This window comes from Lagenorhynchus albirostris, chromosome 3 (assembly GCF_949774975.1).
Source record: "Lagenorhynchus albirostris chromosome 3, mLagAlb1.1, whole genome shotgun sequence".
In the NCBI taxonomy this organism is placed as follows: Eukaryota; Metazoa; Chordata; class Mammalia; order Artiodactyla; family Delphinidae; genus Lagenorhynchus; species Lagenorhynchus albirostris.
The window spans coordinates 156,473,276-156,485,366 of NC_083097.1; positions in this window are offsets into that span (position 1 = coordinate 156,473,276).

Consider the following 12,091-nt stretch of genomic DNA (forward strand, 5'->3'; position numbering starts at 1 on the left):
AGCCCTGGCCCACTTCCCTCAGACCATGCTGACCTCACCAAAGTTATAGCTGCTTCCGTGTCTCAGGATTCCCTCTCCCTTTTCACCCCCTCCCCAGATCTCTATGGCTGCTGCCACCATGACTGCACAGGCCACAGCACAGCTTGCTTACATCTTCACGTGGCTGCTGACTCCAGGCAGCCAAGGGCACCACCAGAGCTGACCTGTTCTTAGAACCTCCTGGAAGTTCCCCCGCTCAGGCTCGATGAGAAGAAGTGGTACTTTGGGGGAACTGCAAAGAGTCACACAGGAATGGAAATCAGGACTGAGGACTGGGAAGGCAGCTGGAAGGTGAGCAGGGCTAGATCCCAGGAGGTTCCACACATTGGAAAGACTTGGGCTTTAGACCGAGGGCTGAAAAGGGCCACGGCAGAGGTAAGCACAGAAGTAGGAGTAGGATTGGTTTTCCATCCTGGGAGGTTCTCAGACTGTAGGGTGCAGGTAGAAAGACAGCAGAAAGACAGTACAGGGAGGGAGTTTAAATGGAGAAGTAGTAGGGACATGCCCAGGGCAAATGCTCTGCCCTGCTGCTGTAATTGAGAGTAATTCACACCATTCTATGCACTTCTGTTTGCACTGTTGGCTCCTGCCTCCTCACCCAGAGTAGGGACCAGGGCAGAGCACCACTCCTGCTCAATGTCTACATTCCTTTCCTTGGCTGTCCACACTTAACTCTGGATTCCTGTCTTCTGGGCAGGGTCTAGGACTTCCCACCCAGATAAAGCCCTTTGCTGCCAATTCTTCCTTAGTCCCAGCCTGGGCTCCAGCGTAAACCCTGTATCTGAGGAGGTCCACAGAATTCTATACTCACATTGTACAGTTGGACAAATCATGAATCACTGATTTTCACAGCTCTTTACAGTTGGTAAAGCTCTTTTGCCCAGGTTATTTTATTTGTTTTAGAATTAGCTTCATTCATATATTGTATGATTTACATACAATAAAATGTACGTGTACCAACTAATGAGTTTTGACAAATGTGCCCATGTAACCACTCCTCCAGTCAAGATATAGAAGCCCTCTCCCCTCAGACCCCCAAGGTCCCCCACTCTCCTTGGAATCCACTCTACTCCAGCCCCAGGTTCCCACCTGCATCTCCACTGTCCCAACCTGGAAGTGACAGGCAGCTCTTCTGCTCATATTCCATTGAGCTGAGCTGCTATTTGGCACCACCTGGACACAAGGCTATGGGCAACATAGGCTCTGGGGAGGTCAGTTCTTCCCAGCAACAACTCCCCCCCCATGGAAGGGGGAGGTCAGGGGACTGTTTCCACTAGGTTCCAAGCCCTTCCACCCTGTCCTCCTCTCCCCACCCCACTCACTTCCTGGGCCAGGAAGACAGAAGGAGGGTGTGGGGTTCTCTTTTTTGTGGCCTGGATATAGCACCTGTCAACTGAAAGAAAATGCACAACCTAAAAGCTGAGAATTATGTTTTATTGGACAGACTTACTGAGGACTTAAGCCTGGGATACAGCCTCTCAGATCTCTCTGAGGGACTGTTCCAAAGAGATAAGGGATGTCACCTACAAATTGGCACTTGCCATCTACCTTTACAACGATCAAATTATGAGCTGCTGCAGCTGCTGACCTTCAACATCCCCTGAAAGGAGTTCAGTGTGGAGATCAGGAATGAGGCCCTCTGTACTCTGGAAAAGCTGGCGGAACAAGTCTTCAGAGAGTTAGATATTTTCAAGAGACGATTTTATGAGCCCAATTCTTGTATCTCCTCAAAACCAGAAAAGCACTAAAATCCTTCATGGTGACGTCTGCTCCTTGTCACCAGCAGTGACCTTCATGGGACTAGCAGAAAGCTTCTGTAAAAACTATGTGCTTGATTGCACATGCTTCCCCTTCACCAAAATCACATATATACTGACCTTCCCCCCACCTCTTGGGAGCAGCTCCTCAGAGCTATCTGAAATGCTGTCTCCTGGGCTATAGTCCTCATTTTGGGGCCCAGTAAAACTTAACTCACAACTCTCACGTTGTGCATTTTTTTCAGTCGACAGGAAAGAGCCAAGATATATTGGAGATTTTGCTGAAATAAAACTATATTGTGGGACATCAAAAGATTGCTGCTAATCACAAAAAACAGACATCTCAAGTTAATGACGTTACTGCTTTTCTATGTATGAGAAGATGCAACAGTCTGGGCTCACTGAAATTATCCCTTTGATATGCACCTTAACTATCTAAGGCCAGAATCCTGTTTTTCTCCTTCCTGAATTCCCCTCAGGATACACTATGGCGGGGTGGGGTGGTGGGGATGGGGAGAAGGGTGGGTGCAGTGGCTGATGGCTTTATGGTCACAACATCCTTTGTTAACTGAAGTGGCAGGCAATATTCTTTGTTCACACACCTCTCAGTTGAACTACCATCTGAACTAGATCTTCAGATAATTCTTGATCTGAAATATGAACTGAACCAAAGCTAAAACCACTAATCACTATGAATCTTTTCAATATCTGTTTTTAACTGGATGAGTGAATATGCCCCAGGGGACTATGAGAAGAATGCTGTCTTGATATATTCTGCAGGAGCCTTAAGCATCCAAGTGTGACTGTAGATGTGAGCATGGGAGTGAGGAAGGTTGAGAGAAGGAAGGACCCAAGCAAGATGGGCTGTGGGCTCGGGACATGGTTGCTCTTATGCTGGGGAGACCAGCTACTTGGATCAAGTAATTCCAGGGATTCTGGTGTACCCAAAAGTGCTCCCATCAGGGGTGGAGTCAAGGCGGTGGCAGGGGAGGATGTGGAGGTCCCATCTCCCCACACCTAGGGCACCTGCTGGATACTGGTGAGGGACCACAACACCCAAGGAGATGGTAGTAACCCCCAAGCAACTGGGTAGGATGAGGGGAGAGTGAGGGGAGAGAAGAAGTGGAGGCTGGACAGGACAAGCAAGTGCCCCTGAGGGGTAGCTGAGAGGGGGGAGGTGTTCCCATGCCTGGAGGGACCCTCAGGGGCTTGGAGGATCATGGGGGAGTGCACCTAGCATCTCCCTGGCCCAGTCAGGCCCCAGGAAGCCTGCAGGGCTCCTGGTCCAGGTCCTCCGCCCTCAGAGGCCCCTTCCAGGACGAAATGGTCCTAGGGGCATAGGAGGGAGGTGGGGGAAGAAGAGCAGAGGCGGGTGTGGGGGGGTCTCTGGGATTGGAGGATCAGGGGAGGTGCAGAGGGTGTTTCCCCCACCCACTCAGGCCCCAGGAAGCCTGCTGTGCTCCTGCGCCTGGTCCTCTGCCGTCTGAGGCCCCCTCGGCTGTGGGGATACTAAGGGTGTAGGACAGAGGGAAGAGTGGGGAAGAGGAGGAGAGGTGGGCAGCAGGGACCATGTGGGGTCAGGGGATCAGGGGAGGTGCCTTGGGCATTTCCCCCACCCACCTGGCCCTGGGAAGCCTGCTGGGCTCCTGGACCCAATCCTCTCCCCTCCAAGGCCAGAGGCACACCTGGTTCTCTCTGGCTGCATTGAGCTTAAGCCCCACCCCCTACCCCCTCAGGGCATTTTCTGGCCCTGTGGGTCCTAAGCATAGGCCCCATCCACCACCTAAACCCTACCCCTACTTAAGCCCCGCCTCCCCACCCCCCACAGCCAAGGCCTTTTTTCCTGCTTTTTTTTTTCTTTTTCTTTTCTTTTTTTACTATTGTGGTTCTGTTTTACCTTCCAGTTGTTTCATCTATATATATACTTTTTTATTCTTTCTAACATACATGTTTGCTTTCTAATTTAATTTTATTTTTTACTTTTGTTATTGTTCTGCTCCTTTTCTTTTTTCTTTTTTTTTTTTGGCTGCCCCATGCACCTTGTGGGATCTTGGCTTACAAGCCTGGGGTTGAGCTGAAGCTCCTGCAGTGGGAACTCTGAGTCTGAACCACTGGACTAACAGAGAACTTCAGAGTCCAGTGAATATTCACTGGAGTGAGGTCTCCTGGAGGTCCTCATCTTGGCACCAAGACCCAGCTCTACCCAACAGCCTACAAATTCCAGTGCTGAAAACCTCAGGCCAAACAACCAGCAAGACAGGAACACAATCGCACCCACCAAAAAAAAAAAAAAATGAGATGACAAAAATTATGTCACAGATGAAGGAGAAAGGTAAAAACCTACAAGACCAAATAAATGAAGAGGAAATAGGCAACCTACCTGAAAAAGAATTCAGAGTAATGATAGTAAAGATGATCCAGAATCTCGGACATAGAATGGAGGCACAGATTGAGAAAATACAAGAAAAGTTTAACTAAGATCTAGAAGAACTAAAGAACAAACAAACAGAGATGAACAACACAATTACTGAAATGAAAAATACACTAGAAGGAATCAATAACAGAATAACTGAGACAGAAGAATGAATACGTGAGTTGGATGACAGAATGGTGGAAATAACTGCTGAGGAGCAGAATAAAGAAAAAAGAATGAAAAGAATTGAAGACAATCACAGAGACCTCTGAGACAACACTAAACGCACCAACATTTGAATTATAGGGGTCCTAGAAGAAGAAGAGAAAAAGATAGGGTCTGAGAAAATATTTGAAGAGATTATAGTGGAAAACTTCCCTAACATGGGAAAGGAAATAGTCATGCAATTCCAAAAAGTGCAGAGAGTCCCATTCAGGATAAATCCTAGGAAAAACACACCAAGACACATATTAATCAAACTAACAAAAATTAAATACAAAGAAAAAATATTAAAAGCAGCAAGGGAAAAGCAAAATATAACATACAAAGGAATCCCCATGAGGTTTTGAGCTGATTTTTCAGCAGAAACTCTGCAGGTCAGAAGGTAGTAGCAGGATATACTTAAGGTGATGAAAGAGAAAAACCTACAACCAAGATTATTATACCCAGCAAGGATCTCATTCAGATTTGACAGAGAAATCAAAAGTTTTTCAGACAAGCAAAAACTAAGAGAATTCAGCACCACCAAACCAGATTTACAACAAATGCTAAAGGAACTTCTCTAGACATGAAACACAAGAGAAGAAAAAGACCCACAAAAACAAACCCAAAACAATTAAGAAAATGGTAATAGGAACATACATATCAATAATAACTTTGAATGTAAATGGATTAAATGCTCCAAGCAAAAGACACAGACTGGCTGAATGGATACAAAAACAAGACCCATATATATGCTGTCTACAAGAGACCCACTTCAGACCTAGGGACACAAACAGACTGAAAGTGAAGGGATGGAAAAAGATATTCCATGCAAATGGAAATCAAAAGAAAGCTGGAGTAGCAATACTTGTATCCAATAAATAGACTTTAAAATAAAGACTGTTACAAGAGATAAGGAAAGACACTACATAATGATCAATGGATCAATCCAAGAAGAAGATATAACAATTGTAAATATTTATGCACCCAGCGTAGGAGCACCTCAACACATAAGGCAAATGCTAACAACCATAAACAGGGAAATCGACAGTAACACAATAACAGTAGAGGACTTTAACACCCCACTTACACCAATGGTCGGATCATCCAAACAGAAAATAAATAAGGAAACACAAGCTTTAAATGACATAATAGACCAGATAGATTTAATCTATATTTATAGGACATTCCACCTGAAAGTTGCAGAATACACTTTCTTCTCAAGTTCACATGGAACATTCTCCAGTATAGATCACATCTTGGGTCACAAATAAGGTCTCGGAAAATTTAACAAAATTGAAACCGTATCAAGCATCTTTTCTGACCACAACACTATGAGATTGGAAATCAATTACAGGAAAAAAAACTGTAAAAAACCAAATACATGGAGGCTAAACAGTGCACTACTAAATAACCAAGAGATCACCAAAGAAGTCAACGAAGAAAAAAAAATACATAGAAACTAATGACAATGAAAACAAGACGACCCAAAACCTAGGGGATGCAGCAAAAGCAGTTCTAAGAGGGAAGTTTAGAGCAGTTCATTCTCACCTCAAGAAACAAGAAAAAACTTAAATAAATAATCTAACCTTACACCTAAAGCAACTAGAACAAGAAGAACAAAGGAAACCCAAAATGAGTATAAGGAAAGAAATCATAAAGATCAGAGCAGAAATAAATGAAATAGAAATGAAGAAAACAATAGCAAAAGTCAGTAAAACTAAAAGTTGGTCCTTTGAGAAGATAAACAAAATTGATAAACCTTTATCCAGACTCATCAAGAATAAAAGAGAGAGAATGCAGATCAATAAAATTAGAAATGAAAAAGAGAAATAACAACTGACACCACAGAAATACAAAGGATTATAAGAGCCTACTACAAACAACTATATGCCAATAAAATGGACAAATTCTTGAAAAGGTACAATTTTTCAAGATGGAACCAGGAAGAATTAGAAAATATAAAAAGGCTTATCACAAGTAATGCAACAGAAACCATAATTAAAATCATCCAACAAACAAAAGTCCAGGACAAGATGGCTTCACAGGTGAATTCTATAAAACATTTAGAGAAGAATTAACACCTATCCTTCTCAAACTCTTCCAAAAATTGGAGAGGGAGGAACACTACCAAATTCGTTCTATGAAGTCAACATCACCCGGATACCAAATCAGACAAAGACATCACACAAAAAAAGAAAATTACAGGCTAATATCACTGATGAACATAGATGCAAAAATCCTCAGCAAAATACTAGCAAACAGAATCCAACAACACATTAAAAGGATCTTACACCATGATCAAGTGAGATTTATCCCAGGAATGCAAGGATTCTTTAATATATGCAAATCAATTGATGTGATGCACCATATTAAAAAATTAAGGGAAAAAACATATGATCATCTCAAGAGATGCATAAAAAGCTTTTGCCAAAATTCAACACCGATTTATGATAAAAACTCTCCAGAAAATGGGCATAGAGGGAACCTACCTCGACATAATAAGGATCATATATGACAAACCCACAGCAAACATCATACTCAATGGCGAAAAACTGAAAGCATTTCCTCTAAGATCAGGAACGAGACAAGGATGTCCACTCTCACCGTTATTATTCAACATAGTTTTGGAATTCCAGCCACGGCAATCAGAGAAGAAAAAGAAATAAAAGGAATCCAAATTGGAAAAGAAGAAGTAAAACTGTCACTGTTTGCAGATGACATGATACTATACATAGAGATTCCTAAAAATGTCACCAGAAAACTACTAGAGCTAATCAATGAATTTGGTAAAGTTGCAGGATACAAAATTAATGCACAGAAATCTCTTGCATTCCTATACACTAATGTTGAAAAATATGAAAGAGAAATTATGGAAACACTCCCATTTACCATTGCAACAAAAAGAATAAAATACCTAGGACTAAACCTACTTTAGTAGGCAAAAGACTTGTATTCATAAAACTATAAAACACTGATGAAAGAAATCAAAGGTGATATAAACAGATGGAGAAATACACCATGTTCTTGGATTGGAAGAATCAATATTGTGAAAATGACTATACTATCCAAAGCAATCTACAGATTCAATGCAATCCCTATCAAACTACCAATGGCATTCTTCATAGAATTAGAACAAAAAAATTTACAGTTGGTATGGAAACACACAAGACCCCGAATAGCCAAAGCAATCTTGAGAAAGGAAAACAGAGCTGGAGGAATCAGGCTACCTGACTTCAAAGTATACTACAAAGCTACAGCAATCAAGACTGTATGGTACTGGCACAAAAAAAGAAATACAGATCACTGGTACAGGGTGGAAAGCCCAAAGATAAACCCACATACATACGGTCACCTAATTTATGACAAAGGAGGCAAGAACATACAATGGAGAAAACACAGCCTCTTCAATAAGTGGTGCTGGGAAAACTGGACAGCTACATGTAAAAGGATGAAATTAGAACATTCTCTAACATGATACACAAAAATAAACTCAAAATGGATTAAAGAGCTAAATGTAAGATCGGAAACTATAAAACTCTTAGAGGAAAACATAGGAAAAAACACTCTTTGACATAAACCACCATAAGTTATTTTTTGACCCACCTCCTAGAGTAATGAAAATAAAAACAAAAATAAACAAATGGGACCTAATGAAACTTACAAGCTTTTGCACAGCTGAGGAAACTATAAACAAGATGAGAAGACAACTCTCAGAATGGAAGAAAATATTTGCAAATTAATTAACAGACAAATGATTAATCTCCTAATTATACAAACAGCTCATGGAGCTCAATATAAAAAAAAATCCAATTAAGAAATGGGCAAAAGATCTAAATAGACATTTCACCAAAGAAGACATACAGATGGCCAAGAGGCACATGAAAATATACTCAACATCACTAATTATTAGAGAAATGTAAATCAAAACTACAATGAGGTATCACCTCACACCGGTCAGAATGGCCATCATCAAAAAATCTACAAACAATAAATGCTGGAGAGTGTATGGAGAAGAGGGAACCCTTCTGCACTGTTGGTGGGAATGTAAATTGATACAGCCACTATGGAGAACAGTATGGAGGTTCTTTAAAAAGGTAAAAATAGAACTACCATATGACTCAGCTATCCCACTCCTGGGCATATGCCCTGAGAAAACCATAATTCAAAAGGACACATGTACCCCAATGTTCATTGCAGCGCAATTTACAATAGCCAGATCATGGAAACAACCTAAATGTCCAACAATTGATGAATGGGTAAAGAAGATGTGGCACATATATACAATGGAATATTACTCAGTCATAAAAAGGAACGAAATTGGGTCATTTGTAGAGATGTGGATGGACCTAGAGTCTGTAATACAGAGTGAAGTAAGCCAGAAAGAGAAAAACAAATATCATATATTAACACATATATGTGGAATCCAGAAAAATGGTACAGATGAACCTATTTGTAGGGCAGGAATAGAGACATAGATGTAGAGAGCAGACATGTGGACACAGAGGGGGAAGGGGAGAGTGGGACAAATTTGGAGATTAGTTTTGACATAAATACACTACCATGTGTAAAATAGGTAGGTAGTGGGAACCTGCTGTATATCACAGGGAGCTCAGCTCGGTGCTCTTTGACAACTAGATGGGTGGGATCAGGGGTTGGAAGGGACGTCCAAGAGGGAGGGGATATAGGTATACATATAGCAGATTCACTTCATTGTACAGCAGAAACTAACAAAATATTGTAAAGGAATTTTGCTCCAATAAAAAAAAAAATGTTCAAACACAAGAGTGCTCCCATCAGCCAAGTTACCAAGAGAAGTAAGGTCAAGCATAGCATCCTAGGAAAGGGAATAGTGACCAGTTGGATCTCTGATGCCAAGGTCTCACAGTGAATCATTCCCAGAAGTGGTTTTCCATTATTATTTTTTATTGAAATATAGTTGATGTACAATATTATGTAAGTTACAGGTGTACAATGTAGTGATTCACAATTCCAAAAGGATGAGGTGGGGGGGCTTCCTTGAACATCAACCCTGAAGCTGGAGGTAGGTCCCTGACCCTGGCTTCAGAGGTGGAAGTCATATGTAGATTAATAGTGGTGGCAGGGCTTGGCTGACACAGAGAAAGCAGGGTCCCCTGTTGCCCATATTTCCCCAGGGACTGTCGCAGTCTCAAATTGCAGCCACTCTCTTGGTGCTTAGAGCCACCTATTTCCCATGAACTAATTGTAATGACCATCACTTTACACCTTATTGGAGATGCTACCTAGATGTGGAGATTGTGAGGAAATTGAACCAGATGGTAGGTGAGAAAACGAGCAAGAGTCTGTGACAGAGGTAGATATGAAGACTAAATCAGGGGATCGAGGGTCCCCGAGACACACCAATAAGCCCAGACCCCACTTCTGTGTGATTTGGCATCAACTCAATATCAGAAGCCACAAGGATGGTAACGGTGGTGATGATACCAAAGTCAACGCTCCCTCTGAGCAGCTGGCTTTGTGTCACACTTTATTTTCAGGAGGTAGGGTATTATTTGTCCAGCTGAGCAGACTGAGGCTTTCAAAGGCCAGATGCCTTACACACAGCTATCTACACAGGTCCTGGGATCGGATCAAGTTCTCCCTCACCACGAAAATCGAAAATCAAGGAAGAGCCAAGGTGAGCTGTTACTGCTTTCTTACTGACTGGGTGTGGGTGGCTGGGTCCCTGAGCAAGTCGACTCTCCTGGCTTCAGGATCCCTCAGATTCCTTCCCATCTGTGTCCCTTTAGAACGTTATATCCACGGTGAGGGCTTGGGTTCAGGCATCATCCTCTTCAGGCTTCAAGGCGGGTGTGAAGGGGCAACGGAGAACTTGGAAGAACTTGAGATCTCAAGTGAGCACACTGGCCTGGGAGCCTGGACAAGGCCAAGCTTCTTCCTCAACTGAGGGGCCGGCTTGAGACCCATTGTCCCTGCCCTGGGGCACTCAGTCCTGGTGTCGGCTAAGAGCATACTCCCAGCTGTCTTTCTTCCTGCCTTCAGCTCTTCGTTTCACTTTTTGTCTTTTTTCTTGGAGTTCACTATGTAATTTGTGTTCCCCCAGCCCATCTCACTTGCTTCCACTTTCTTCCCCTCTGAACTGGACACAGAACAGAACTAAAGTTTAACTTTTTCATTTCTTAAAATGAATAATTTCTATGGTTTCTCTGTAAATTATTTACTGTTTTATCTGGATGAATTAAGCTTTTATTTGTTTGTTTGCTTGTTTATTATGTATTTTCCTCCTGAGGGTCAGAGACCTTCTTGACAAAAGGATTCTCTGTCCCCCCACCCAAACACCACCCCTTTTGAGACCCAAGCACACCCGGGAGCATGGAAATGGTTCAGGCTGAGCTACAGAGGCTTTGTGCTCTGCTTGAGGGCCCAGGGTGCCCTTCCAGAAGAAGCCTGTCTGCACTTTGGAGGGGGCACAGTCCCCATCAGTGAAGGACCTCCTTGGGGACTGAGGCCTCTCTTGGACCTGTCTTTTGTCCAGGGCATCCCATCTGGTCATCTTGGATTAATAGACACCAACCAGTTAAGAGCAGCCCACACAGAGCAGCCTATTATAAATTACTTTTCTGCAACTTTGATTTTCTCACCTCACAATATATCCTGGAAATCGCTCTGCACTTGTTCATGGAGTCTCCCGTCCTGTTCTAGGGGTGCTCAGGATTCCAGAGTGTGTCTTTTTAACCTCTTCATGCTGTATGGGCATTTAGGTTGTTCCTATATTTTGAAATCACAATGTTTCAATGAATACCTTTGTCCATATGTATTTTTATATTGCTAGAGGTACATCTTCAGGGTAGATTCCTGGAAGTGAGTCAAAGAAATGTATCTGCATATAATAGTTTTTTTTGTTAGGTTTACTGAATTCTGCTCTTGAAGAGCTGTGTTATTCTGCATCCTCACCAGCAGTTTATGAGGGGATATGTTTCACCACGGCCTCGCCAAAGAATGTGTTGTCTTACATTTTAATGTTTGCTAGTCTACAGGTGAGAAATAGTATCTCAGTGGTGTTTTGTTTATTTGTTTGTTTGTTTTTGCGGTACGTGGGCCTCTCACCGCTGTGGCCTCTCCCGTTGCGGAGCACAGGCTCCGGACGCGCAGGCCTAGCGGCCATGGCTCATGGGCCCAGCCGCTCCACGGCATGTGGGATCCTCCCGGACCGGGATACGAACCCGTGTCCCCTGCATCAGCAGGCGGACTTCCAACCACTGCGCCACCAGGGAAGCCCCTCAGTGGTATTTTAATTTGCATTTCTCTAATTATGGAGTTGGATGAATATTTTTTCAAATGTTTAAAGACCACTAAGATTTTATATAGATCTCACATATTTTGTCCGTTCATGTCCTTTTTCTACTTTTCTAGGAAATTTTGTTTCTTTGTTTTAAATTGTTTTTTTCATTTTGATTTAATAGGTGCAGAAACAAATTTTATAATCATATCAGGAGTATATCTTTCACTTCTAAGTTTACAAAAGTACAGTACATACTTTATCTCATTCAATCTTCATAAGATGATTGTGATATACAATTAATAAAAAATCTACATTATTGGGGATTTGTGAGGATTAAATGAAATAATGCACAATTGGTCACTAATCTGCACAACTTAACAAGCTACTAAACATTAAATAAATGCCAATAATGGTCAA